The sequence below is a fragment of the Ostrea edulis genome, chromosome 3 (assembly GCF_947568905.1).
Source record: "Ostrea edulis chromosome 3, xbOstEdul1.1, whole genome shotgun sequence".
Taxonomy (NCBI): Eukaryota; Metazoa; Mollusca; class Bivalvia; order Ostreida; family Ostreidae; genus Ostrea; species Ostrea edulis.
The window spans coordinates 12,792,914-12,819,774 of record NC_079166.1 but is presented as its reverse complement, the minus strand read 5'-3'; the positions used below and the strand labels follow the sequence as shown (position 1 = coordinate 12,819,774).

Genomic DNA, 26,861 nt, shown 5'->3' with positions numbered 1-26,861 from the left:
TCTTCGTCTCACTGAGACGAAGAAGATGATATAAGATACTTTAAGATAGAGTAATAAATAAAGATTTCACATCCGAAAAACTGTGCATTTTCCTGCATTTCTGTCGGCGTGGCCAAATTTCCCTCATCGGCCATATTTTTTTTATTTATTGCCCAATCTCAAAGTTCTTTATATCATTTTCTTCGTCTCAACAAGACGAACAAGAATATGTAATTATATTTCTGATAGGATAAGTATTGAGCGTTTTCTGACCGAATAAGTGAGATTTTCCTCGGTCTCCGGATTTCCCGGACTCTGCTCCGGATAGGGCGGGGGCATATAATGGGAAACCCCCTCTCCAAGGTGGGAATAGGCTCCCCTTATGATACATATCCATAATAATGCTCAACACCCTCGTTAAAGGCCTCCACGGGGCGTGTGGCGGATTGTGACACGAAGTTTTTCCGATTTTGTCCGGATCATTTCCGGTCCGGGAGAGGAAATTTCCGAAAACCAAAACCATGGTCCGATAGCCCACCTCCAAGTCTCCCCATGTACCAAATTGCATTGAAGAATAATAACAACTACTATGTTTTTTAGAGGGCTGAAAATGGCTATATTTTAACTAAAAAGCCCCACCCCCGGGGCGGGGGTGGGGGTAGAAAATCGAAAAAACCCCTCCGAGGTCGGATGAAGTTCCCCTAACCATATATACCCATACCAATACCCTAACCCATATAACGAGGCCTCCAGGGGGCGTGTGTCACAATCCGCCACGCCAGCGTGGCGAAATCCGCCACAAAAAATGCTAAAGACGGCCTCTTGAGCTGAACTGTTCTACATCCGTTTTCTGAATGTTTTACAATTTTCAAAATTAGGAGTTATGTACATGTATTACGTCAGAATAATTATTGTTTACCACGACTGTCACTTATCATATTTCAGACATGGCACACATTAGAAGAAACAAAAAATCAATGATTATGTATCGTATAACAGAGTATAGTCTTAGGTGTCTTACCATATCATTCACTTAATCGAGCAAATTTTGTCTAGGTGCAGTCAGTGATTCCGTCATTGAAAATGCGAAAAAACCCAATAATTGTCGCGGAGAGGTGTGTTACTCAAAATACTCCACATTCCGATTGATGGATGTAATTTTATTGTGTACATGTATGGATGGAATTGTTTTCAGATCTTGTAATCCATTTTCTTATTCAGAAGTATGAGTCAAGAACACAGACGACATCGGAGATCGTACAGTGATGGACAACGCCCCAAATCTCACCACCTTCCGCTTCAGGAGATTCCTCGAAAATATGCAGGTATTGCGATTTTTACACAAATGAGATAGACAAATACCTTTAATAATGTAAGACCCCTGCTGGACTCGAACACGCGATTTACAGTTCAGCAGTCGACGTGCTCAACCTACTGAGTTAATCAGCTAGAGGAGAATATTTCTAATGAATAGACAAATATTGCTGATATTTATATTTTCATCCATGTTTTAAAAAGGAGTCAGACATTATGACGATGTAGAGTACCTCCTTAAATATTTCAGATCAGTGTGTGTACTTCGGTTGAAACTGATATATTTGTGATTCTCTACACGTGTTGTTGGGAAATCACTCTCAGATTGTTTCTCATTTTTGACGCCTGATTAATAGTGTCACAGAACGATGAGAACCTGAAGGTGTTGGACAGTCCTCCATTGCGAAGATCGAGCTCCATTCAATCTCTGAATGCAGACTTTGTGGATGCAGCCAGTGACGACTCTTTTCAGAAAGAGGTAAATACTATCTACAGACTGCGAGGTTCAATTTTCATACATGTAGTACGGGTATTTAAATATTCCACGAACACGAGAAAATGACAATTTATCATAACTCTACAACCACGAACAGGTGCCCGTGTCCTGGGTTTCTCATTAAATATTCCAATTTGACCCCGTGAAATGAAATCATTGCACATCATAATGTCCATCGCACTTTGAATAGCTATAGCTTATGCAATGTGGAGAATCTTCTTTTGAATATAGTCAAGGTTATACAAGATAGGAAAAGTTAGAAAAACGCAGAAGAATAGATTACTAGTTCTCGAACATTTCAAGCTATTCCGAGACATTTCTAATGTTTAATTTTCTGATTGTTATTTTGTGCGGTTTTTTTTTTTTTTTTACGTCCAATTCGATAATTTTCCACTCATACAGTGATGTCACCTGAATCACTATCGTTTTAGCTCACTTGAGCCCAAGGCTCAAGTGAACTTTTCTGATCAAAATTTGTCCGTTGTCTGTCGTCGGCGTCGCTGTCGGCGTAAACTTTTCACATTTTCACCTTCTTCTCCAGAACCACTGAGCCAATTTCAACCAAACTTGACATAACGCATCTTTGGGTGAAGAGCGTTCATGTTTGTCAAAATGAAGGGTCATGCCTTCTTCAAAGGGGAGATAATTAAAAAAATGCAAAAATAGTATGGGTTCATTTCAAAATCTTCTTTTCAAGAACCACTGGACTAGAGGAGCTGGAATTCAAATAAAAGCTTTCTGACATAGTGCAAATTCAAGTTTGTTAAAATCACGATCCCTGGGGTAGGATGGGGCCACAATAGGGGTTCAAAGTTTTGCTTACAAATATGTGGGAACATTTTTTTAAAATCTTCTCAAGATACACTGGACCAGAAAAGCTGAAATTTACATGAAAGCATCCTGACATAGTGCAGAATCAAGTTTGCTAAAATCCTGACCCCCATTGTATGTTAGGGCCACAACATGGATCAACGTTTTACATACTAATATATAGAAAAAAATCTGCTTCTTAAGAACCGTTGGGCCAAAGAAGTTTACATTTACATAAAAGCTTCCTGATATACATGTAGTGCAGATTCAAGTTTGTAAAACTCAATGGCCCCGGGGGTAGGATAAAGCCGCGATAGGGGATCAAAGTTTTACATGCAAATATGTAGGGGAAATCTTTAAAAATCTTCTTTAGAACTATTGGGCCAGAAACGTAGGAATTTACATGGAAGAGTCCTGACATTGTGCAGATTCAAGTTTGTTAAAATCACGATTCCCGGGGATAGGATTGAGACACAGTAGGGATCAAAGTTTTACATACAAATACATAGGGAGAAAATATTTAAAAACCCTCTTCTTAAGAACAATGGACTAGGAATGTACAGATCTAATCGAAAGCTTCCTGACATAGTGCAGATTCAAGTTTGTAAAATCATGGCCCCGGGAGGTAGGATGGGGCCAAAATGGGGAATACGTTTTACATCCAAATATATAGGGAAATCATTAAGAATCTTCTTCTGAAGAATCACTGGGTCAGAAAAGTTTACTACATAGAAGCTTACTGACATAGTGCAGAATTAATTTTGCTAAAATCATGCCCCCCAGGAGTATCAAAGTTTTACATACTAATATATAGAGAAAATATTTATTAATCTTCTTCTCAAGATTCATTGGGCCAAAAAAGTTTACATTTACATGAAAGCTTCCTGACATGGTCCAGATTCAACTTTGTAAATATCATGACCCCCGTTCGTATGTTGGGGCCACAGTGGGGACCAAAGTTTTACATGCGAATATATATGGAAAATCTTTAGATATGGGCCATAGTGACTCAGGTGAGTGATGTGGCCCATGGGCCTTTTGTACCTATTATAACGCTGCCGTTATATTGAGCCAGCACCTAATCGTGCCAATTGACCTCCGTTTGAAGGTCATATCCAAAACACCCTCGAAAACACTGATTTTGTTAAACAATTTTAGTTTATTAAGGCCATCCAAGATACAGGGGTCTTTAACAACGCTAACCTCTGGGCTCCTGCAAGCGATGTGTCAGTTTGAACGTTGAAAACCCAAACAATGATTTCTATTTAACATTCACATTGAGTTTACATAATTTGTTTCATCACCCTTCAGACCAACAGTAAAGTGTGTTTTGTTGTTGTTGTTTTGGTTTTTTTAGGTAGCAGAGAAAACACAGCAATATTTTGTTGGAAAGCAAGAGGCAGAAACTGAAGTGTTTATAGATAGAATTATAACGAAACAAGGCGGAAAGGACCGTGCTCTGTTGTTCATTGTCTCGGAGGTCCCAAACGAAAATAAGGTACAGAAATTGTAAAACGCCGTCTCTTAAAAGAATTGTATTTTGTTCAACTGCAACATGTGATAACGTACATATTATAATTACGTGAATTACTTTGTGGGCGGGTGTCAAGTTCACGGACACCACATGGATGTTCCGGAATACTGTTAAATCAGACTTAGTGTGCATCATGTGATCCACTCCCTTTGTTTATGTTTTTTCTATAACGAATGATTATGTCTTCCATTAATCCCCATATTTGAACGGAAAAGGTATAAACCTTGGTCGTCGCAACCGCCTTTGAAACTTTTCTGGATCCACCCTTGTGGATCTATGCGGAAGTAAATTTTACTATACTTTCAATTTTCATATCATACTGTAAATTTCTCTCTATACGCGAGGAATTCATTATCGCGTAATTTCTAGAGAAGGACCAATCGCAAAATAAAAGTATTCGATTTTATCTTTATATTGCTAAAATACATGTAAACACTCTTGATCAACAGAGCGCTCGTGAATTTATGTTCTCGCAATTTGACGTGTACGAGTCATATCGCGATAGTAAGTACTCGCGTAAAATAATGAATTTTCAGCATTTACATATATCGTGTTAGAAAGGAAAAAGAAAGGGGAAGAAATGATATATGTACATGTACTACTTACGCCGGTCTAAGTAGATGCAACCTCAATAAGGAACTAATAGATGCCGCCCCAATAATTTTGAAAAAGGAGAGAGGATGAGGAAAAAATGACAAATTCATGACGGTCGGTGAAATAAAACAATGTGAACTTTTCTTTTATACATGAGCGTACCATGTATTTGTTGATTATAATTTTAAACCTATTCTAACCCGGATCCTAACAAAAGAAATATCATGATGCTCGTGGAAATCTGAATTAGTCTGATCCCCCCCCCCCCGTTTCCCATCTGTCTCCCCCACTTTTTGATGCCACGCAATTCCATATGTTGAACATTTGGATCATAGTAAACCTTTTACATACAGAAATAGTCAATGTACACTGAATGCCTCAGGGACATGTACAATGTAATTGACACCCTCATCCACCAAAATGTTGTTTGGTCTCCAACCGATTTTTTTCTAAAGTTATAATCATCTCTATCTCCTCCTTTAAAAAAAACACCACAAAATCTCAACTTAAGATTTGACTGATAAGAAGATAAGAACACCCAGGAAATAAAATAGTTTACAGGCATTACACCAGAGACACTGCTTGCGCATTGTGCACACCCATGCACATTTCTCTCTCTCTCTCTCTCTCTCTCTCTCTCTCTCTCTCTCTCTCTCTCTCTCTCTCTCTCATGTATATGCTTTCGTTTCAGGTACAAATGTTGATTAACAGTTTACTCCATCGAGGCGCCAATCCGTCGGCTAGCAATAAGGACTTGTGGATTCCGTTACATTATGCTGTCAAGAGAAATTATAAAGGCGTCTGCTCTAAACTACTAGAACACGAGGCCTGGCCAGACGCACGAGATAAAAAAGGAGTTATGCCATACACGCTTGCATACGATGCCGGAAATGACGACATTGCGTCAATGCTCATTACATGCATGAAAAACGAATTGTAAGATACACTTTAAAAAAGATTTAGTCTATTTTCTATACCTGAACTGATATGATCCATGCTAATCTTAATTATTCCTCTCTGAAATTAAAAAAATATAATTACTGGGATCCATTAGACATGCTAAAACTGATAAGCAGATGACCCTTCTTGATGAATGCTCTCTCTTTCAGGGAGGTGTCTTTGAATAATGCAATGAAGCATATTCAGTGTACCCTTACCCTCAAATTATTTCTGAAGTTTGTTGTAGTGTTCGACAACTATATAGCAGTGGCGGGAATGACGCAGCAGAATTTAGCTTCCATGATCTTCTAGAAAAAAATATGCTGGTATGTACGAATTTCTTCAGCACGTAAAATTGTGATAGTGGAGAATGTGTTGCAAATATGAGAATTATAGTCATACTTTACCATAGTCTTTTTCCAATCAATATGATAAATGTGAAGTTGAACACCACACTGGCTGTTTGCATGTACATATTCCAGCTTATAGGATAGCCTAGCTTTAAAATCAATAGAAAGATTATTGTAGCTTTCCACAGTTTCTCTATTTTAAAGATTAGATTCATTGCTGTAGATGTGGTTTGTGTCGTATTTCCAATTTCAGAAGACAACCCTAGCTGTATTGGACTGTATGATAGATCCTGTAAGCCCTAGTGGGGATGTTTGTGTTTATTACAATGTACTAGAGGCAGACCAACACGGGAGAGTACCGACGGATTCCAATTTCAATCCAAGATCCAAATCAGGGCTCCAGATTATTGCAAAGAGTGGTAATAAAGCAAGTATTCTGATGTGTAGGTAATACTACGCTAGCTGGGTCGCTTGGATGTCAAAATTGTCATCTTCATCGTATCTAACAGACACAAAACATCGGTTTTCAAAGCGGGAGGGGTTAGAAAAATAATTTAACAAGCAAATATAACACACACCCCCGAACAAAATAAAACCCTTTTAATTGTTTTAATTGTGTCAGTGTGTCACAGTTTGGCTTTTATATAAAGATCATCCATTGTATTATTTTACATAAAAGATATGAAAGTAGAACAAGAGGCCAATGGGCCTAGAATCGCTCTTCTGATACATTGTAGAACAGGCAAAAATTCTCACTAACCAAGATTCATCAATTCACAAAGTTTGATGATGTTAAGTCAAATAGTAACTGAAAATTTAAATGTAACTGTCCATAAGTTGGTCACGGTGACCTACGTTTGGTCGACACACTGAAGACTCCAGATGCATCAACTGACAGTTTGATAATTGAAGTCAAATAGTATCTGAAAGTCAAATAGTATTCAAATATAGCCGTCAAATTCCAAAAGAAGGCCACAGTGACCTACCTTTTGATCGACACACTCCAAAGACTCAAGATGCATCAACTGACAGTTTGATAATTGAAGTCAAATAGTATCTGAAATATTCATATATGAACGTCAAATTCCAAAAGTAGGTCACACTGACCAACTTTTTGGTCGACACATTCTGAAGACTGAAGACCTATTAACTGACAAAGTTTGATGATTGAAAGTCAAATAGTATCTGAAATATTCAAATATAGTCGTCAAAATCCAAAAATAGGTGACGGTGACCAACTTTTTAGTCAACACACTCTCAAGACTCAACATGCATCAACTGACAAAGTTTGATAATTTTAAGTCAAATAGTATATAAAATGTTAAAATATAGCCGTCAAATTCCAAAAGTAGGTCACGGTGACCTACTTTGTGGTCAACAAACTATGAAGAATCAACATACATCAACTGACAAGGTTTGATGATCCTAGCTTTCATAGTGTCCAAAATATGCATATAGAATTGAAAATGTGAAATTTGAATGTCTGCAAAATTCAAAAAGTAGGTCACTGTGACCTACTTTATTTATAAATATGTTTCGAGGCCTCTAGACGCATCAACTTACACGTTTTGATGATTCTAAACATCTCAGTATCTAAAATAACAACCTAAAATGTATTCATAAATGATTAGCCATAAAATTCAGAAAGTAGGTCATGGTGACATACTTTTCACATGACGCACTTCAAGTTCCCATGATCCATCAGCTGACAATTTTTGATGATCATAGGCTCAAAAGTGTCTAAGATATGCATCAAAATCTATTTAATGATAATTACCTGCAAAATTCAAAATGTAGGTTACCATGACCTACTTTTGAGACAACATGATATAAGTCCCTAAGATGCATCAATTGACAAAATTTGATGATCCTAGTCCTCATACTAAGCAAAATATCAAAGTTTTAACAAAACAAAATTTAAGGTCAACTTTGAAGTGACCTTGAGACTACACCCTTTGCCGCATGATAATGCCTTGAACAAGTTTTTATTCACAACCTATCTTCATCCCTATGCATAAGTGTGGTGATAATGTGCCCAGTGGTTCTTGAGAAGAAGATTTTTTAGCAACCACTACTTTTGTTTGCATTTTCCTAATTATCTCCCCTTGTTAAAGGGTCACAACCCTAGTTTTAGTCCAAATGAAAGCCCTTGGGCCAAGGATATCCTGTGGCAAATTTGACAAAAATTGGCCAAGGGGTTCTTGAGATATAGCCCTTTTTCCAAAAAGTTGACGCATACCGCACGCCAGACATATGGCCATATGATTAGCTCTTTGAGCCTTCTGCTCAGAAGAGTTAAAAAATGACCACCCTTCCTCGCCTAGACTACATGTTTGTCTAATAAGCTGAGCTACCATCAATAATTGTAGAAATGTCTCGAAAACTTGGACTCATATTCATTTCCGTCTGCCGGTATATGTTATAGGAATTCATCACATTTCTTTCGTCGTTGCAGACTGTAGTGTATCACGATGTCGTTCGTTTACTCATCCGCCGGAAGTGGAAAGAATATGCAAGGCTCCGTTTTCTGTAAGAACATTTGTTATGGAATTCAGATGATGTGTGGAGCTGTTGCAATGCGTAATGACCTTTGTTTTTCGTTTCAGAATCAATTCGTTATTTTACATCATCACCTTATTTACCATCACCTTCTCTGCTATTCTGGCCAGCACCTTGCCGGACCCGGCGGTGAACGACCTTTCTGCACTACACGTTGCAAGAGCAGTCTGCGAGATATGGTCACTTGGGATGGCTGTTCTGACCCTGTTCTCTGAATTAAATCAACTTCGTAAGTACGTATGATCAATTTATTCATCAGAATACCCCTATATGCAATTTAGTGAAAGGCATTAAAAATTGATGAAGCATTAATCAGTGTGAAATTGTCATGAATGAAAATTAATGTAGGATAGATGTATACAAATCTCTTGATACTAGAGTTTCAAAGCAATTGATATTGAATAGAAACTGATAGCTTTGTTGGGAAATGAAGAGTAAAAACTACTTTTCGATCGCATGAAAGCTTAAAGCAGTTGTATTACTTGAAAGCCAATTACAGAGGAATTGTATGGAGTAGAGATCAATTGGCACTTAATTCGTTCGATTTAAAAAAGAATCAAAGTTGGATTTTTAAAACATTATAAGGTATACGCAACACAAATAATCCGTTAATTTTTCTTTCAATTCTATATCGGAAATACTGCCACAATTAGTTTTGTCTCTACAAATCGTGTAGTTTTCCAAGAAATAAAGTCATTCTTAGTCTCAAACCGTCCATTATTCTAGAACTACTATCTCTCTGAGTCTCAAACCGTGCAGTATTCTAGAACTAACGTTATTCTGAGTCTCAAACCGTGCAGTATTCTAGAACTAACGTCATTCTGAGTCTCAAACCGTGCAGTATTCTAGAACTAATGTCTTTCTGAGTCTCAAACCGTGTAGTGTTCTAGAACTAACGTCGTTCTGAGTCTCAAACCGTGCAGTATTCTAGAACTAACATCATTCTGAGTTTTAAACTATATAGTTCTAGAAAGTAATGTCATTCTGAGTCTTAATTCTACTGTTGAAAGTATCACTGTCTATCTCTGAGATCCTTTATTTACATACGTGTATTATGTATGTCCTTCATTTACATACGTGTATTATGTATGTCCTTCATTTACATACATGTATTATGTATGTCCTTTATTTACATACGTGTATTATGTATGTACTTAATTTACATAGGTGTACTATGTGTGTCCTTCATTTACATACGTGTATTATGTATGTCCTTCATTTACATACGTGTATCATGTATGTCCTTCATTTACATACGTGTATTATGTATGTCCTTCATTTACATACGTGTATTATGTATGTCCTTCATTTACATACGTGTATTATGTATGTCCTTCATTTACATACGTGTATTATGTATGTCCTTCATTTACATACGTGTATTATGTATGTACTTCATTTGCATACGTGTATTATGTATGTCCTTCATTTACATACGTGTATTATGTATGTACTTCATTTACATACGTGTATTATGTATGTCCTTCATTTACATATGTGTATTATGTGTGTCCTTCATTTACATACGTGTATTATGTGTGTCCTTCATTTACATACGTGTACTAATCACGTTCTTTATTTTGTTTCGAAATAGATGTATTTTGCAAAACAAAAAACAAAACAAAAAATAATAAGTGATTTTGTATGGGCTATACTATTTTTTTAATTATTTTTTGAGCAAATCGGAAACCTTGCAGGAATTATGGTTCAAAACTAAATATTATACATCATGTACATTTAAGGAATATATTTAAAAGGGTATGAATTTCGATGCTTCACGACGGCATACTGAAAGGTGCATTAGATGTCACATACTGAAAGGTGCATTAGATGTCACATACTGAAAGGTGCATTAGATGTCATTTTGTTGCCAAAGTTTGATTCTATGGCAATTGCCCCATCTTGTACATTTCAGTAATAACACCAGTATTCAATTAAGTCAAACAACTTTCACCCTAAAGAAAAGCTCATATGTGATTTTGATCGTTATATCATTATTGTCTTATGCAAGACAATTATTATTCCTTATATATTTAAACTAGAAGTGGTTTTCTATGGTGATTTTATTCTTCTTTTTGTACAAAATAATTTTTTGTCATTGATATATATCCCCATGTCATTGAAATAATTTGAGAGAAAAAAAGTCCCCCACACCAGCGTACTGGTGCAGAGGACAAGTTATTGGGAGAAAAACTATCTTTAACAGGAGACTTAGTGATATAAAGCAGTTCCTATTTGAGCTATATGTGCATTCCGGAGGCTAAAGTCCAAAATCAATTATGGCCACCTAAAATTAATATTCTTCAAGATACCCCAAATCTGATTGTATATTATTTGGGCCTCTTTTGAGACGAACAAATTGATATAAAGAACTCTGATGTACTACAATAAATAAAGAAAAAAAAATTTTGTGTCAGATTTTGCCACGCTCAATGAATTATATAGGAAATGCACAGTTTTTGGTATGTGAAATTTTTATTAACTACTCAATAGTAAAGTACCTTATAGCCCCTTATTCGTCTCAATGAGACAAAGAGAATGATATCAACTTTGTTTAGCTAAGTCTATGTATAAGTAAACCACAGTCCAGAAATTGGTATTTTTCCCTCGTCGGAAAAAACTCTAAGTCCAAATAACAAAGATTTTGGGGTGTAAAATCTTTATTTATCACCCTAGCAATTATTTGATGACATATTCTTTCTCGTCTCGTGAAGGCGAACAACATGATATAAGACACTATAGGATAGGACCATTAATAAATATTTGGTCCCCCAAAAGGTATGTATTCCCTATATAATTCATTGTGCGTGTCAGAATTTGCCACTTAGGTCATATTTTTTTTATTGATGGTCCTATCTCAAAGTTCTTTATATCATTTTGTTCGTCTCGTTGAGACGAAAAGAATGATATAAAGAACTTTGAGATAGCTTGATCAATGAAAGTTTTTCCTATTTGGCTTATATATGTCTCGGACGCTAAAGTCCAAAATCAATTATGGCCACCTAAAATTAATATTCTTCAAGATACCCCAAATCTGATTGTATATTATTTGGGCCTCTTTTGAGACGAACAAATTGATATAAAGAACTCTGATGTACTACAATAAATAAAGGAAAAAAAAATTTTGTGTCAGATTTTGCCACGCTCAATGAATTATATAGGAAATGCACAGTTTTTGGGGGACCAAATCTTTATTAATGCTCCTATCCCATGATATCTTATATCATTGTATTCGTCTCAACGAGACGAGAAAGAATATCTAATCAAATAATAGCTAGGGTGATAAATAAAAATTTCGTCCCCCAAAAACTTGTGAATTTGGACTTAGAGTTTTTTCGAGGAGTGAAAAATACAGGTTTTTGGGTTGTGGTTTTCTTATACATAGACCTAGCTATATGAAGTTGATACCATTCTCTTCGTCTCACTGAGACGAAGAAGATGATATAAGATACTTTAAGATAGAGTAATAAATAAAGATTTCACATCCGAAAAACTGTGCATTTTCCTGCATTTCTGTCGGCGTGGCCAAATTTCCCTCATCGGCCATATTTTTTTTATTTATTGCCCAATCTCAAAGTTCTTTATATCATTTTCTTCGTCTCAACGAGACGAACAAGAATATGTAATTATATTTCTGATAGGATAAGTATTGAGCGTTTTCTGACCGAATAAGTGAGATTTTCCTCGGTCTCCGGATTTCCCGGACTCTGCTCCGGATAGGGCGGGGGCATATAATGGGAAACCCCCTCTCCAAGGTGGGAATAGGCTCCCCTTATGATACATACCCATAATAATGCTCAACACCCTCGTTAAAGGCCTCCACGGGGCGTGTGGCGGATTGTGACACGAAGTTTTTCCGATTTTGTCCGGATCATTTCCGGTCCGGGAGAGGAAATTTCCGAAAACCAAGACCATGGTCCGATAGCCCACCTCCAAGTCTCCCCATCTACCAAATTGCATTGAAAAATAATAACAACTACTATGTTTTTTAGAGGGCTGAAAATGGCTATATTTTAACTAAAAAGCCCCACCCCCGGGGCGGGGGTGGGGGTAGAAAATCGAAAACCCCCCTCCGAGGTCGGACGAAGTTCCCCTAACCATATATACCCATACCAATACCCTAACCCATATAACGAGGCCTCCAGGGGGCGTGTGTCACAATCCGCCACGCCAGCGTGGCGAAATCCGCCACGAAAAAGGCTAAAGACGGCCTCTTGAGCTGAACTGTTCTACATCCGTTTTCTGAATGTTTTACAATTTTCAAAATTAGGAGTTATGTACATGTATTACGTCAGAATAATTATTGTTTACCACGACTGTCACTTATCATATTTCAGACATGGCACACATTAGAAGAAACAAAAAATCAATGATTATGTATCGTATAACAGAGTATAGTCTTAGGTGTCTTACCATATCATTCACTTAATCGAGCAAATTTTGTCTAGGTGCGGTCAGTGATTCCGTCATTGAAAATGCGAAAAAACCCAATAATTGTCGCGGAGAGGTGTGTTACTCAAAATACTCCACATTCCGATTGATGGATGTAATTTTATTGTGTACATGTATGGATGGAATTGTTTTCAGATCTTGTAATCCATTTTCTTATTCAGAAGTATGAGTCAAGAACACAGACGACATCGGAGATCGTACAGTGATGGACAACGCCCCAAATCTCACCACCTTCCGCTTCAGGAGATTCCTCGAAAATATGCAGGTATTGCGATTTTTACACAAATGAGATAGACAAATACCTTTAATAATGTAAGACCCCTGCTGGACTCGAACACGCGATTTACAGTTCAGCAGTCGACGTGCTCAACCTACTGAGTTAATCAGCTAGAGGAGAATATTTCTAATGAATAGACAAATATTGCTGATATTTATATTTTCATCCATGTTTTAAAAAGGAGTCAGACATTATGACGATGTAGAGTACCTCCTTAAATATTTCAGATCAGTGTGTGTACTTCGGTTGAAACTGATATATTTGTGATTCTCTACACGTGTTGTTGGGAAATCACTCTCAGATTGTTTCTCATTTTTGACGCCTGATTAATAGTGTCACAGAACGATGAGAACCTGAAGGTGTTGGACAGTCCTCCATTGCGAAGATCGAGCTCCATTCAATCTCTGAATGCAGACTTTGTGGATGCAGCCAGTGACGACTCTTTTCAGAAAGAGGTAAATACTATCTACAGACTGCGAGGTTCAATTTTCATACATGTAGTACGGGTATTTAAATATTCCACGAACACGAGAAAATGACAATTTATCATAACTCTACAACCACGAACAGGTGCCCGTGTCCTGGGTTTCTCATTAAATATTCCAATTTGACCCCGTGAAATGAAATCATTGCACATCATAATGTCCATCGCACTTTGAATAGCTATAGCTTATGCAATGTGGAGAATCTTCTTTTGAATATAGTCAAGGTTATACAAGATAGGAAAAGTTAGAAAAACGCAGAAGAATAGATTACTAGTTCTCGAACATTTCAAGCTATTCCGAGACATTTCTAATGTTTAATTTTCTGATTGTTATTTTGTGCGTTTTTTTTTTTTTTTTTACGTCCAATTCGATAATTTTCCACTCATACAGTGATGTCACCTGAATCACTATCGTTTTAGCTCACTTGAGCCCAAGGCTCAAGTGAACTTTTCTGATCAAAATTTGTCCGTTGTCTGTCGTCGGCGTCGCTGTCGGCGTAAACTTTTCACATTTTCACCTTCTTCTCCAGAACCACTGAGCCAATTTCAACCAAACTTGACATAACGCATCTTTGGGTGAAGAGCGTTCATGTTTGTCAAAATGAAGGGTCATGCCTTCTTCAAAGGGGAGATAATTAAAAAAATGCAAAAATAGTATGGGTTCATTTCAAAATCTTCTTTTCAAGAACCACTGGACTAGAGGAGCTGGAATTCAAATAAAAGCTTTCTGACATAGTGCAAATTCAAGTTTGTTAAAATCACGATCCCTGGGGTAGGATGGGGCCACAATAGGGGTTCAAAGTTTTGCTTACAAATATGTGGGAACATTTTTTTAAAATCTTCTCAAGATACACTGGACCAGAAAAGCTGAAATTTACATGAAAGCATCCTGACATAGTGCAGAATCAAGTTTGCTAAAATCCTGACCCCCATTGTATGTTAGGGCCACAACATGGATCAACGTTTTACATACTAATATATAGAAAAAAATCTGCTTCTTAAGAACCGTTGGGCCAAAGAAGTTTACATTTACATAAAAGCTTCCTGATATACATGTAGTGCAGATTCAAGTTTGTAAAACTCAATGGCCCCGGGGGTAGGATAAAGCCGCGATAGGGGATCAAAGTTTTACATGCAAATATGTAGGGGAAATCTTTAAAAATCTTCTTTAGAACTATTGGGCCAGAAACGTAGGAATTTACATGGAAGAGTCCTGACATTGTGCAGATTCAAGTTTGTTAAAATCACGATTCCCGGGGATAGGATTGAGACACAGTAGGGATCAAAGTTTTACATACAAATACATAGGGAGAAAATATTTAAAAACCCTCTTCTTAAGAACAATGGACTAGGAATGTACAGATCTAATCGAAAGCTTCCTGACATAGTGCAGATTCAAGTTTGTAAAATCATGGCCCCGGGAGGTAGGATGGGGCCAAAATGGGGAATACGTTTTACATCCAAATATATAGGGAAATCATTAAGAATCTTCTTCTGAAGAATCACTGGGTCAGAAAAGTTTACTACATAGAAGCTTACTGACATAGTGCAGAATTAATTTTGCTAAAATCATGCCCCCCAGGAGTATCAAAGTTTTACATACTAATATATAGAGAAAATATTTATTAATCTTCTTCTCAAGATTCATTGGGCCAAAAAAGTTTACATTTACATGAAAGCTTCCTGACATGGTCCAGATTCAACTTTGTAAATATCATGACCCCCGTTCGTATGTTGGGGCCACAGTGGGGACCAAAGTTTTACATGCGAATATATATGGAAAATCTTTAGATATGGGCCATAGTGACTCAGGTGAGTGATGTGGCCCATGGGCCTTTTGTACCTATTATAACGCTGCCGTTATATTGAGCCAGCACCTAATCGTGCCAATTGACCTCCGTTTGAAGGTCATATCCAAAACACCCTCGAAAACACTGATTTTGTTAAACAATTTTAGTTTATTAAGGCCATCCAAGATACAGGGGTCTTTAACAACGCTAACCTCTGGGCTCCTGCAAGCGATGTGTCAGTTTGAACGTTGAAAACCCAAACAATGATTTCTATTTAACATTCACATTGAGTTTACATAATTTGTTTCATCACCCTTCAGACCAACAGTAAAGTGTGTTTTGTTGTTGTTGTTTTGGTTTTTTTAGGTAGCAGAGAAAACACAGCAATATTTTGTTGGAAAGCAAGAGGCAGAAACTGAAGTGTTTATAGATAGAATTATAACGAAACAAGGCGGAAAGGACCGTGCTCTGTTGTTCATTGTCTCGGAGGTCCCAAACGAAAATAAGGTACAGAAATTGTAAAACGCCGTCTCTTAAAAGAATTGTATTTTGTTCAACTGCAACATGTGATAACGTACATATTATAATTACGTGAATTACTTTGTGGGCGGGTGTCAAGTTCACGGACACCACATGGATGTTCCGGAATACTGTTAAATCAGACTTAGTGTGCATCATGTGATCCACTCCCTTTGTTTATGTTTTTTCTATAACGAATGATTATGTCTTCCATTAATCCCCATATTTGAACGGAAAAGGTATAAACCTTGGTCGTCGCAACCGCCTTTGAAACTTTTCTGGATCCACCCTTGTGGATCTATGCGGAAGTAAATTTTACTATACTTTCAATTTTCATATCATACTGTAAATTTCTCTCTATACGCGAGGAATTCATTATCGCGTAATTTCTAGAGAAGGACCAATCGCAAAATAAAAGTATTCGATTTTATCTTTATATTGCTAAAATACATGTAAACACTTTTGATCAACAGAGCGCTCGTGAATTTATGTTCTCGCAATTTGACGTGTACGAGTCATATCGCGATAGTAAGTACTCGCGTAAAATAATGAATTTTCAGCATTTACATATATCGTGTTAGAAAGGAAAAAGAAAGGGGAAGAAATGATATATGTACATGTACTACTTACGCCGGTCTAAGTAGATGCAACCTCAATAAGGAACTAATAGATGCCGCCCCAATAATTTTGAAAAAGGAGAGAGGATGAGGAAAAAATGACAAATTCATGACGGTCGGTGAAATAAAACAATGTGAACTTTTCTTTTATACATGAGCGTACCATGTATTTGTTGATTATAATTTTAAACCTATTCTAACCCGGATCCTAACAAAAGAAATATCATGATGCTCGTGGAAATCTGAATTAGTCTGATCCCCCCCCCCCCCGTTTCCCATCTGTCTCCCCCACTTTTTGATGCCACGCAATTCCATATGTTGAACATTTGGATCATAGTAAACCTTTTACATACAGAAATAGTCAATGTACACTGAATGCCTCAGGGACATGTACAATGTAATTGACACCCTCATCCACCAAAATGTTGTTTGGTCTCCAACCGATTTTTTTCTAAAGTTATAATCATCTCTATCTCCTCCTTTAAAAAAAACACCACAAAATCTCAACTTAAGATTTGACTGATAAGAAGATAAGAACACCCAGGAAATAAAATAGTTTACAGGCATTACACCAGAGACACTGCTTGCGCATTGTGCACACCCATGCACATTTCTCTCTCTCTCTCTCTCTCTCTCTCTCTCTCTCTCTCTCTCTCTCTCTCATGTATATGCTTTCGTTTCAGGTACAAATGTTGATTAACAGTTTACTCCATCGAGGCGCCAATCCGTCGGCTAGCAATAAGGACTTGTGGATTCCGTTACATTATGCTGTCAAGAGAAATTATAAAGGCGTCTGCTCTAAACTACTAGAACACGAGGCCTGGCCAGACGCACGAGATAAAAAAAGGAGTTATGCCATACACGCTTGCATACGATGCCGGAAATGACGACATTGCGTCAATGCTCATTACATGCATGAAAAACGAATTGTAAGATACACTTTAAAAAAGATTTAGTCTATTTTCTATACCTGAACTGATATGATCCATGCTAATCTTAATTATTCCTCTCTGAAATTAAAAAAATATAATTACTGGGATCCATTAGACATGCTAAAACTGATAAGCAGATGACCCTTCTTGATGAATGCTCTCTCTTTCAGGGAGGTGTCTTTGAATAATGCAATGAAGCATATTCAGTGTACCCTTACCCTCAAATTATTTCTGAAGTTTGTTGTAGTGTTCGACAACTATATAGCAGTGGCGGGAATGACGCAGCAGAATTTAGCTTCCATGATCTTCTAGAAAAAAATATGCTGGTATGTACGAATTTCTTCAGCACGTAAAATTGTGATAGTGGAGAATGTGTTGCAAATATGAGAATTATAGTCATACTTTACCATAGTCTTTTTCCAATCAATATGATAAATGTGAAGTTGAACACCACACTGGCTGTTTGCATGTACATATTCCAGCTTATAGGATAGCCTAGCTTTAAAATCAATAGAAAGATTATTGTAGCTTTCCACAGTTTCTCTATTTTAAAGATTAGATTCATTGCTGTAGATGTGGTTTGTGTCGTATTTCCAATTTCAGAAGACAACCCTAGCTGTATTGGACTGTATGATAGATCCTGTAAGCCCTAGTGGGGATGTTTGTGTTTATTACAATGTACTAGAGGCAGACCAACACGGGAGAGTACCGACGGATTCCAATTTCAATCCAAGATCCAAATCAGGGCTCCAGATTATTGCAAAGAGTGGTAATAAAGCAAGTATTCTGATGTGTAGGTAATACTACGCTAGCTGGGTCGCTTGGATGTCAAAATTGTCATCTTCATCGTATCTAACAGACACAAAACATCGGTTTTCAAAGCGGGAGGGGTTAGAAAAATAATTTAACAAGCAAATATAACACACACCCCCGAACAAAATAAAACCCTTTTAATTGTTTTAATTGTGTCAGTGTGTCACAGTTTGGCTTTTATATAAAGATCATCCATTGTATTATTTTACATAAAAGATATGAAAGTAGAACAAGAGGCCAATGGGCCTAGAATCGCTCTTCTGATACATTGTAGAACAGGCAAAAATTCTCACTAACCAAGATTCATCAATTCACAAAGTTTGATGATGTTAAGTCAAATAGTAACTGAAAATTTAAATGTAACTGTCCATAAGTTGGTCACGGTGACCTACGTTTGGTCGACACACTGAAGACTCCAGATGCATCAACTGACAGTTTGATAATTGAAGTCAAATAGTATCTGAAAGTCAAATAGTATTCAAATATAGCCGTCAAATTCCAAAAGAAGGCCACAGTGACCTACCTTTTGATCGACACACTCCAAAGACTCAAGATGCATCAACTGACAGTTTGATAATTGAAGTCAAATAGTATCTGAAATATTCATATATGAACGTCAAATTCCAAAAGTAGGTCACACTGACCAACTTTTTGGTCGACACATTCTGAAGACTGAAGACCTATTAACTGACAAAGTTTGATGATTGAAAGTCAAATAGTATCTGAAATATTCAAATATAGTCGTCAAAATCCAAAAATAGGTGACGGTGACCAACTTTTTAGTCAACACACTCTCAAGACTCAACATGCATCAACTGACAAAGTTTGATAATTTTAAGTCAAATAGTATATAAAATGTTAAAATATAGCCGTCAAATTCCAAAAGTAGGTCACGGTGACCTACTTTGTGGTCAACAAACTATGAAGAATCAACATACATCAACTGACAAGGTTTGATGATCCTAGCTTTCATAGTGTCCAAAATATGCATATAGAATTGAAAATGTGAAATTTGAATGTCTGCAAAATTCAAAAAGTAGGTCACTGTGACCTACTTTATTTATAAATATGTTTCGAGGCCTCTAGACGCATCAACTTACACGTTTTGATGATTCTAAACATCTCAGTATCTAAAATAACAACCTAAAATGTATTCATAAATGATTAGCCATAAAATTCAGAAAGTAGGTCATGGTGACATACTTTTCACATGACGCACTTCAAGTTCCCATGATCCATCAGCTGACAATTTTTGATGATCATAGGCTCAAAAGTGTCTAAGATATGCATCAAAATCTATTTAATGATAATTACCTGCAAAATTCAAAATGTAGGTTACCATGACCTACTTTTGAGACAACATGATATAAGTCCCTAAGATGCATCAATTGACAAAATTTGATGATCCTAGTCCTCATACTAAGCAAAATATCAAAGTTTTAACAAAACAAAATTTAAGGTCAACTTTGAAGTGACCTTGAGACTACACCCTTTGCCGCATGATAATGCCTTGAACAAGTTTTTATTCACAACCTATCTTCATCCCTATGCATAAGTGTGGTGATAATGTGCCCAGTGGTTCTTGAGAAGAAGATTTTTTAGCAACCACTACTTTTGTTTGCATTTTCCTAATTATCTCCCCTTGTTAAAGGGTCACAACCCTAGTTTTAGTCCAAATGAAAGCCCTTGGGCCAAGGATATCCTGTGGCAAATTTGACAAAAATTGGCCAAGGGGTTCTTGAGATATAGCCCTTTTTCCAAAAAGTTGACGCATACCGCACGCCAGACATATGGCCATATGATTAGCTCTTTGAGCCTTCTGCTCAGAAGAGTTAAAAAATGACCACCCTTCCTCGCCTAGACTACATGTTTGTCTAATAAGCTGAGCTACCATCAATAATTGTAGAAATGTCTCGAAAACTTGGACTCATATTCATTTCCGTCTGCCGGTATATGTTATAGGAATTCATCACATTTCTTTCGTCGTTGCAGACTGTAGTGTATCACGATGTCGTTCGTTTACTCATCCGCCGGAAGTGGAAAGAATATGCAAGGCTCCGTTTTCTGTAAGAACATTTGTTATGGAATTCAGATGATGTGTGGAGCTGTTGCAATGCGTAATGACCTTTGTTTTTCGTTTCAGAATCAATTCGTTATTTTACATCATCACCTTATTTACCATCACCTTCTCTGCTATTCTGGCCAGCACCTTGCCGGACCCGGCGGTGAACGACCTTTCTGCACTACACGTTGCAAGAGCAGTCTGCGAGATATGGTCACTTGGGATGGCTGTTCTGACCCTGTTCTCTGAATTAAATCAACTTCGTAAGTACGTATGATCAATTTATTCATCAGAATACCCCTATATGCAATTTAGTGAAAGGCATTAAAAATTGATGAAGCATTAATCAGTGTGAAATTGTCATGAATGAAAATTAATGTAGGATAGATGTATACAAATCTCTTGATACTAGAGTTTCAAAGCAATTGATATTGAATAGAAACTGATAGCTTTGTTGGGAAATGAAGAGTAAAAACTACTTTTCGATCGCATGAAAGCTTAAAGCAGTTGTATTACTTGAAAGCCAATTACAGAGGAATTGTATGGAGTAGAGATCAATTGGCACTTAATTCGTTCGATTTAAAAAAGAATCAAAGTTGGATTTTTAAAACATTATAAGGTATACGCAACACAAATAATCCGTTAATTTTTCTTTCAATTCTATATCGGAAATACTGCCACAATTAGTTTTGTCTCTACAAATCGTGTAGTTTTCCAAGAAATAAAGTCATTCTTAGTCTCAAACCGTCCATTATTCTAGAACTACTATCTCTCTGAGTCTCAAACCGTGCAGTATTCTAGAACTAACGTTATTCTGAGTCTCAAACCGTGCAGTATTCTAGAACTAACGTCATTCTGAGTCTCAAACCGTGCAGTATTCTAGAACTAATGTCTTTCTGAGTCTCAAACCGTGTAGTGTTCTAGAACTAACGTCGTTCTGAGTCTCAAACCGTGCAGTATTCTAGAACTAACATCATTCTGAGTTTTAAACTATATAGTTCTAGAAAGTAATGTCATTCTGAGTCTTAATTCTACTGTTGAAAGTATCACTGTCTATCTCTGAGATCCTTTATTTACATACGTGTATTATGTATGTCCTTCATTTACATACGTGTATTATGTATGTCCTTCATTTACATACATGTATTATGTATGTCCTTTATTTACATACGTGTATTATGTATGTACTTAATTTACATAGGTGTACTATGTGTGTCCTTCATTTACATACGTGTATTATGTATGTCCTTCATTTACATACGTGTATCATGTATGTCCTTCATTTACATACGTGTATTATGTATGTCCTTCATTTACATACGTGTATTATGTATGTCCTTCATTTACATACGTGTATTATGTATGTCCTTCATTTACATACGTGTATTATGTATGTCCTTCATTTACATACGTGTATTATGTATGTACTTCATTTGCATACGTGTATTATGTATGTCCTTCATTTACATACGTGTATTATGTATGTACTTCATTTACATACGTGTATTATGTATGTCCTTCATTTACATATGTGTATTATGTGTGTCCTTCATTTACATACGTGTATTATGTGTGTCCTTCATTTACATACGTGTACTAATCACGTTCTTTATTTTGTTTCGAAATAGATGTATTTTGCAAAACAAAAAACAAAACAAAAAATAATAAGTGATTTTGTATGGGCTATACTATTTTTTTAATTATTTTTTGAGCAAATCGGAAACCTTGCAGGAATTATGGTTCAAAACTAAATATTATACATCATGTACATTTAAGGAATATATATAAAAGGGTATGAATTTCGATGCTTCACGACGGCATACTGAAAGGTGCATTAGATGTCACATACTGAAAGGTGCATTAGATGTCACATACTGAAAGGTGCATTAGATGTCACATACTGAAAGGTGCATTAGATGTCATTTTGTTGCCAAAGTTTGATTCTATGGCAATTGCCCCATCTTGTACATTTCAGTAATAACACCAGTATTCAATTAAGTCAAACAACTTTCACCCTAAAGAAAAGCTCATATGTGATTTTGATCGTTATATCATTATTGTCTTATGCAAGACAATTATTATTCCTTATATATTTAAACTAGAAGTGGTTTTCTATGGTGATTTTATTCTTCTTTTTGTACAAAATAATTTTTTGTCATTGATATATATCCCCATGTCATTGAAATAATTTGAGAAAAAATACACGCATTTTCACAACTGCTACACATTCATGAGGAAATGCTTATCATTAAATTGTAGAGATAAAAAAAGGTGTATCCACATTGGTTACTCCCGTTTCCTCCCACATCAAGGACTCTTTTGCACCGATATCTGAGCCGACGAGAAGCATTAATATAAGTTGTTGAAGTTGCTAAATTGGTAAAATAAATAAAGTTCAAGTTTTTACACTGTATATATGTACATGCGTGCCTTTGGGTACATTGTATGTGCCAGCCTTTTTGTATGAATTAGTTAACACTTGATAAGAGATATTCTATATTAACATGTACGTCACGCCCAAAACTTCAAGCTACAAGGCTAGAGGGTCATGGATAAATAGGAAAATTAAGTATAGAGAAAACGTCGACTAAGGAGAGAAATATGTAAGATGTTTGTATGAAATACATGTCAAAATCCACGTGAAAAGGGTCCGGCTATAAAAAAAATCCATTTAAAGCTTGGTGAAATGAAATTGAATAAAATGTTCAGATAACAAGGTACTCACGAAATACACATGCGGTATGATAAAACAAGGAAATTACATATAAAGAGTAGTACATGTTTCTATTCAAGCGGAAACAGCATTCATATTTATATCTATATCTGTAGTTATATTTTATACCTCATGAGAGAATAAGATATGGAATGGATCATAATTTGCTTCCATCTGTGTTTCACATGAAATTGCATGGAGATACCTCACTGCAAAAATATCGCACAATGTCCCAACGTGCACGTGTTAACTTTTGAAGAGTATTAATTGTAAAACTAGTATTCATTTTGTCAATGCATGTGTTTCCATCTTCTAGTTGTGGCGATGAGTTATTTTGTTCTTTTTTTGGATAAAATAATGTTTAAAGGGTAAAGATAGTTAAACTCCAATCAGTTTCAATGTTGCTTCTTAAAACAATAGATACGGGGTGACCCCCCCCCCTTTTATTTTTTAGAAAAAAAGCTTTAGACATATATCACTAATGATGATAGCCCTTTCCCAAATTTAGACATCGGTTGGAGTATTGGCAGGATGCTTTTAATTGGATCGATCTGTCCTCGTCCATCCTGATCATTCTGATCCCTCCTCTGCGTTTTGCTCGGAAGTCAGAACAGTGGTTTGTGTTTTCTGCTGCCTATCTTCTTTGGACATTGTGGATATTTAAGTATGCCGCCGTGTTTCGGTGAGATGATAATTCAACCATATCTTATTTTCTAACTTTTGACATGTATGTGAAATAAATCTCATACCGTGGTAACATTTTGTTTTTTTAAGTTCAGTGAGCTTTAAATAAAGATGTTTGATGCCAATGAATCATTCAAACTATTGAAAAGAAAGATTTCAAATGCCTTATTGATTAAAAGCGAACGAAGACTATGTACATGTATGTTCTATCACAATACTTTTTTTCCCCAGACAAACAGGAGCATACGCTCAGATTTTATGGCGGATTTTGATTCACGATTTCTTCCAGTTTACAACCTTCTTCCTGTTCATCCTCTTAGCTTTCAGTGGGTGTCTACTGCTGTCTCTCCGTGGGGAAGGATCATTGGAAAAGTTTAGTGAAGTCAGGTACTGTAGCGTATTTACAAGCAGAAAGTTGAAAAGAGGCATGTTATCTGATGTATAGCTTGATAAAATCTCTCTCTCTCTCTCTCTCTCTCTCTCTCTCTCTCTCTCTCTCTCTCTCTCTCTCTCTCTCTCCATTTTGGCTAAAATAATGCCACAACGGCATTAAAACCAAATCAATCTATCTAGCTATACATGTATATTTTATCTGTCTATTTATGTATATGTATATTTGTTTGTAATTATCATTCTATCCTTTGATCTATCTGTCTGTCCGTCTATTTAACTTCTGTTGAGGTCACTGTCTGCCATGTTACAAACATTTCCTTGAGAAGTCCTCACCTGCAATTCATTACTAGTATTTGTTCATCAAGGTAAGGCTGAAAAACCTTTCAGGAATATCCATAGTGAAATCCAGAATCGCTTCACGTTGGGTTTTTGTTTGCTATGATTTACGTAATTTTCTTTTTTGTCAGCTCCTTTTGGTCTATCCTTTTCGTTGGAGTAAGGATATTAATTGAGGCTGAACGAATCATAGAATATACTGAACTTCCGTAAGTTTCAAATCGCAAACAGTTACACTTTAACAACGTTTCATTTAACACTAAGGCAACACATAACACAATACGCATTTAACATAATGATGTTTTGGCACTTAGATATTGATACTAGGAATTACTAGTGTATTTTGTATCTCTGTCTTTGTCACCCTTGTAGAGTGATGAGCTTGATCATAACGGTGGCCTTCTTGTTTACAATTTGCGTCCTTCTTCTGAATATCCTGATTGCTCAACTTAGCGACACATACCAGAACATCCAGCAAGACGCTCAACGTGGTCTAGAGGTCAACAGAGCGTGGATTGTCGCCAGGGTGGAACTAAACAGCCTGTATATTGGCAAGGTACATGTAGATATGTTAACACTTAACACACAACCGCATGTTTTAATGTATATTATTTCGTAAAAATCTATTGTTTCCAATCATTTTTCGGTCATTCAAAAGATCTAGTCTATATGCTGATTTGTCATACGACGATTAAATATCCAAGGAATGGAGTAAATATAATGTGATTCGACGCTTATTTTTGTTGTTTTCTTTTGCTGGAATGTTTGTCTTTAGCTTAAACACAATTTTGACGGAACATATCAGATAAAATAAGTAAGGAGTTACCTTCAAGTGGTGTTAGGTAGTTTATGCTTTTGATTCGTAAAAGAAGTTTTACAAGAAAAAAATACAGTATTTGATTCAAGCTGTTATATCGTGTTAATTAGCTTTATTATTTACAACATACCCGAAGAAATATTGATAAAGAAACGCTTATGAAATATGAGCTGTACATCACCTCCGAATGATTCGACGTCATAACAAATTCTAAGCAATGTACTATTTTGTTGAGTGACAATCAACCTGTCAAATTACCTATTACAACTAACATTAGATATATTTATGAATTATATGCTATTGATACTTAACCTTGCTGTCGACCAATATACATGTAATGTAATCAATAGTTTTAAAGACTATGAAAAATATTAAAAGAAATGAAAGTCATGACAGTAGTATACACTACTATTAATGTACGAAATGAAAGCAGTGACTGCAGTATACGCTATCGATGTACGGAATGAACACAGTGAGAGCAGTTTACTCTATTAATGTACAATATGAAAGTAATGACAGCAGTATACACTATTGATGTACAAAATGAAAGTAGTGACAGCAGTATACACTATTAATGTACAAAATGAAAGTAATGACATCAGTATACACTATTGATGTACAAAATGAAAGTAATGACATCAGTATACAATATTAATGTACAAAATGAAAGTAATGACATCAGTATACACTATTAATGTACAAAATGAAAGTAATGACATCAGTATACACTATTAATGTACAAAATGAAAGTAATGACAACGGTAAACACTATTAATGTACGAAATGTAAGTAGTGACAGCAATGTACACTATTTTCAGGGTCACAGATCAACTCATTACAAAGAAAGTGAAAGCATATATGATGTTAGAGATGTCTTGGAAAAGTGGGAAAGTCCACCATTAAATGAAATGAACAAGTGTATCCAGGATATTTGGGATAGTCTTGATTCTCATAAAATGAATTTATTGACAGTAAGAAATAGATTAGCCCGGCAGGAAACTACGCTTTCCAAAATTCAGTAAGTATTGTACGTATAATAAAAAATTAAAGTATATTACAAAATTTCATATTCAACTTTGCCAGTAAAAATAATGCTGAATATTATGTTTTAGGGACACGCTGGATAAACTATTGGAATTGCAGGAAAGGGGGCAGCAGACTACTAATGGTTGCAATGTTTCATTTTAAGCATCAGAACGACATGTTTCTAGTTGTTACTACATTGATAAAATCACAACGTCAGTGGGGAAACACTTGTTGCATTAATGAAGATGTCATTTTCTTTTTGGGATTGTGCATAAATTCAGAGGATAATGGACAATGACGAACATAGACTAATAGTCAATTTTATTGTGACAATATCATTACGTGTTGAGTAGTAAAATATACAAAAACAA

The 26,861-nt window shown here is 36.1% G+C and overlaps 1 pseudogene; it reads left to right on the top strand.

Moving 5' to 3' along the window:
- Positions 1–1,048: 1,048 nt before the first annotated feature.
- On the top strand, positions 1,049–26,861 carry LOC130053237 (uncharacterized; annotated as a pseudogene).